The sequence below is a fragment of the Gigantopelta aegis genome, chromosome 15 (genome assembly GCF_016097555.1).
Source record: "Gigantopelta aegis isolate Gae_Host chromosome 15, Gae_host_genome, whole genome shotgun sequence".
NCBI classification, from domain to species: Eukaryota; Metazoa; Mollusca; class Gastropoda; order Neomphalida; family Peltospiridae; genus Gigantopelta; species Gigantopelta aegis.
Window position 1 is genome coordinate 3,451,171 of NC_054713.1, and position 5,357 is coordinate 3,456,527.

Consider the following 5,357-nt stretch of genomic DNA (forward strand, 5'->3'; position numbering starts at 1 on the left):
AGGAAATAAAATGAAATTTAACCTAGAACAAATATTAGAACGATCAGAAACACATTCAATATACAGCCACTAATAGTTTATGCAGAAAAATATATTTGATATGCAATTAGAATCGTTGAAATGTCTCTGTTGGTCAATAACATCTTTAAAATTGCAGCAAACTCAGGAATGTCTCTTTAAGGGTTAGGGTTAGTTTTAGGGTTAGTGTCAGGGTGAGGTTCCCTCTTTATACAATATAATATGGAGGGGGGAGTTAACAGGTGGAAATATTTCCATTTTATGTATGTTCGTCAAGTATGTATAGCCAAGTGAAATAAAATCCAACATTGGATCTATGATTAAGAAGTTAAGAACCAACACGACCACACATTGATACTTTTAACAGGTTAGCAGAGGAATGTCCTGTACCACAATTCGATGTATAGACGAGGATGGTCCTAGCGCGCACTTAGTGTTAAAAAGTATTAATTTCCGACGATTAGACGGTCACGAAGTGCTGTATCTCAATACACGATCTCCTAAATATGATAATAAAGACCTTTGCTTGCATCATTTTTGTGTCACAACAATGACTTTACGTGTTAATGATTTAGAACAAATGTTAAAGGAAGAAACCCAACACACCTATCTGAAATCGGCTGACTGCGTTGGGTTCTTCTTAGAGCACGTTTACAAGTCACCAACACACCAGTTTAATGACACGGGTGAACTCGAAAATTAAATCGTATACTCAAAGGCAAAAGTTACTGTGACATAGATTGTTTGGAGTAATAAATTTGTGAATGGATTTATGGTAGTAAACCAGAGAAAATGTGCATGAAACAGCTCGAACAAATGCAACCAAGCACTGTTTGCAGCGACTGCATGCTTTGTGCAAGAAACATGGAATATTCGGGAGAAATGCTGTCCAGTGTTCACCATAAAAGGCTAGATATTCAGTCGCAAATCATTGCTACTCTGTGCAGGCTTCAGAAGTCCAGAAGTCAGAAAAACACCATTAGTAAAATGTTTGATGCAATTTCGTCATGCCATGCCTCAGTGAAAATGACAGATGGCGAGTCATAGGAATGTTTGAATTTGAGACCTCGCAGCGTGACGTCGCACATCAATTCAACGTCCACAGAAACACCATATGGCACTTATCACAACGATATCAACAAAACAACCAGGTCAGGGACCGTCCCCGTAGTGGCCGACCATTCGTGACAACCCCTCGCTAAGACACATGGATCCGAACCACGCATCTGCGAAACAGGCATTGCCATGAACTTTCTCCAGCGTCCAGGTTGAGCGCTCGCCTGAGGTGCTTGCGTGGTAGGATCGAACCACCTCAGTGAATCCGTTCAATTGATTGGGTGTTTTTTCTCGTTCTCGACGGTGCCAGGCCTGTATCAATGCTCAAGGTAGACACACTCGCTACTGATTGTGTGAACTTCGCTCTGGACCCCCTCTAGTGATGTGGCTCATTTGAATATGACAGGTGCGCTCTTTTCATGGACTATTGCTCGTTTCCATACCTTCGGACATTTCTCTTTCCATATTATAACGTTTCATACACGGCAGTAAAAACGTATCATCAATTATCTTTGTTTTTTTTGTGTGTCACGATAACTTTTGCCTTTTAGTATATTAAAAAGATCTGTGTCAGATTTAGGAACTATGTGGCCAGGGTATGTTGATCGAGAATTTCCGAGATTGACAGTATTTAACACTAAATACGCTCTAACCCTATTCTCACACTTGTACAGAATAGACCTAGACAGGACTCGGGCTACCTGTCCTGGACGAAGGAGCCGGCAACTGAGCCCATGACAGGCGTGCGCTACAACAGATTTCTCTGAATGTGCACGTTAAGCCCTATGACCTGACCTGACTCGGGCTAGTACCTATACTCTGGTTTAGCCGGATAGGAGTGTCCCTCAATCATACCTCTTTATCCCCCCCCCCCCCCCCCCCCCCCCCCCCCCCCACACACACACCACCTTTTATATTTACCTGTCGCCTATAACACAACTTGTAAACAATGTGTGTGCCTCCGGTTAGAGTGGGGTGGTAAATTGCTTTTTTTCCAAACCTTTCTGGGTACAGGCCCAATTTGTTCATTTGGTCTCAAAAACATACGATTTTTTTTATATAAAAGTGAAATTCAACCCCTCTGAACCCCCTAGACCCTGAAGATTGCCAAAATAGCAATAAATAGGCTTAAATTGACCATAATTACCAAGAATAGCCAAAACAAACAAGAAGATCATATTTAACCATCTATATACCTAAATGCCTAAATATGAAGAAAAACATTACCTTTGTGAATGTGGGGTAAGTGAACCCCTAAAAAGGGGGTCTGAAAATGGCTAAAATAGTAATAAACAGGCTTAAATTGACCGTTTTACCAAAACCTCCACTTTTTTTCGTAGACATGGGCGTACGACCCGGGGGGCATGGGGGGGGGGGGGCAATTGCCCTACCCCCCCTCCCCCTCAAATTCGGGCAAAACAGTGGGAAAACAGTGGGGGAAATTCGGGCAGTTTTTATCTGGGTAAAATTTCGGGCAAATCAACCCCTCCAGCCCCCCTAAATCAAAGAGTCCCCATACGCCCATGTTCGTAGATCATGCCTAACCACCTAGATGTCACAATCACTGCCTAAATATGAAAAAAAAATATTTACTTTGTAACTATGTGGTAGGTTACCCCCTAAATTGCCAAAATAGCGATAAATGGGTTAAATTGACTATTTTACCTAAACCGCCCCAATTAAAAAAAAAACACAAGAAAAAAACACACAAAAAAACACAACAACAACACCCTAACCATCAACATGTCAAATTCATTGTCTAAATATGAAGAAAAAACATTTACTTTATGAATTCGGAGTATGTTACCCTTACTAGAGGGGTAATAATAATAAATGGTATAAAATTAACAACTGAACATTCCAAATTGTTCAAAGGTAATTTCTTTCCCACTAGACGTCAAATTCATTGCCTGCTTTTAAAAATAAGTTTATTTTGTGAATTGCAACTTCTTTTTTAATATCACCCTAACCCAATCACTGCAAATTTCAGATCAAAATGCACAACTACAAAGTATCAGACAAAATGTAAAATTGTATACCGAAGTTGCTGATTGAAATTTTAAGTCACCTAACATGTGTCAGTGTAATATAAACCATGGTGAAAGTGAGGTATAGTCGCATTGTAGGTAAAATACAGGGCGGGATTTAGCTCAGTCACCTAACATGTGTCAGTGTAATATAAACCATGGTGAAAGTGAGGTATAGTCGCATTGTAGGAAAAATACGGGGCGGGATTTAGCTCAGTCACCTAACATGTGTCAGTGTAATATAAACCATGGTGAAAGTGAGGTATAGTCGCATTGTAGGAAAAATACTGGGCGGGATTTAGCTCAGTCGGTTGAGCGCTCGCCTGAGGTGCTTGCGTCGTAGGATCGAACCACCTCAGTGGATCCGTTCAATTGATTGGGTTTTTTTCTCGTTCCAACCAGTGCACCACAGCTGGACAAAGGCTATGGGAAAGTGCATATAAAAGATCCCTTGCTACATTAGGAAAATGTAGCGGGTTTCCTCTGTTGACTATGAGTCAGAATTACCAAATGTTTGACATCCAATAACTGATGATTAATTAATCAATGTACTCTAGTGGTGTCGTTAAAAAAAACACCTTTTTGTAGGAAAAATACAGTATGTGGCTATAATGGACTTCTCATTCCCACCAGGTCTTCTGCCAGTGGGGAAAAACGTTTTGGAAATTATGATGACATTATTACGACCTGATATACCTGGGACATTCAAAAATATGACTTAGTTGAAAAACGGCCAGCTGATGAGTACAAGAAATATAAGAAGGCGATCAAGGAAATGACTGCAATGTGGCTTCAGTGGAACAATATGCAGAAAAAATCTCTCAAAAGAAAGATTGAATACAAAGCAGATGGATAATTTGAACAAGGATTTGGCAGATTTAAAGCTGGGTGGCCCATTCACTTGTCCAAAAGAAGTAGAAAAGTTTTTGAAACTGAAACAAAGAAGATCAAATGGTTGAGAGACTATACCTAGAGATACGATATGCTATGAACACATCTTTGCTTTTCTCAAAAACATCTGTGATATTCCGGTTGCGGCGTGATGGAAAGAGTTTGGCAGAGTATGGTCAAAATCTTAAAACATACATGAATAAGTATTCATGCAACAATGATGATTTACAGATGGGGTGGGTGCGTCAAGAAGGAGGTTTGAGGTATTTGTTATGTCAGCTTAACTGCGTTAATAAAACAATTTTGTCAAATGGTTATTAGTATGATCTGAAAACAATCAGGAAGGTTTTAGGTAAAATGACAAATTTAAACCCATTTATCGCTAATTCGTCCATTTTCAGACACATCCCCCCCCCCCCCCCCCCGCGCCCTCTATTTAGGGGTAACCTACCACATTTTCTTCACATTTAGGCAGTGATTGTGACCACTAGGTGCTTAGATATGATCTATGAAACAAGATTGGAGGTTTTGGTAAAATAGTCAATTTAAGCCTGTTTATCGCTAGTTTGGCCATTTTCAGACCCCCTTTTTAGGGGTTAACCTACCCCACATTCACAAAGTTAATGGTGGGTTTTTTCATATTTAGGCACTTAATGTAATATCTAGATGGTTAGATATGCTCTTGGGGGGGGGGGGGGGGGGGGGGGGGGGGGGGGGGGGGGGGGGGGGGGGGACTATTTTGGTAATATGGTTAATTTAAGCCTATTTATTGATATTTTGGCAATCTTCAGACCCCCTGTCTAGGAGGTTCAGGGGGGTTGAATTTCACTTTAATACCTTTTTCCTATGTTTATGAGACGAAATGCACGAGTTTGGCCTTTATCACCCCTCCCTACTCCGGTATCAAATCCTGGCCTAAACGAGACGTTTTAAGTCTTCAAAATGATTTAATGAAGTATTCTTTTAAAAATAATGTCAAACTATTATCAGATACACCTGATGTAATATCAGTACTCACATACATGTAGATATATACTCAACAAAAAACAAATAAGGGCCAGTAGACATTTTGGAAATTTTTTTATTGTAATACGATACAAACTTTATCTGTTTTTGTTGATATAAAAGCATACGAAGTTGGAGCTTTCATTCTCTGTTGAGACTGCTAGTCGTGTGGCAAATTGACATTGAAAAAGTAAAAAAAAAAACCATAGTGACTGACAATGATCTCTGCCAGTAGGAGCTTGTTATACCGACACTATTACAATATATAAATAAAGTCATACATGTTGGATTTACCTCAGATTTATCACATTGTGGGCCCAGTTTTATACTAAAATACCAAACGTTTAATACAAAGTCATA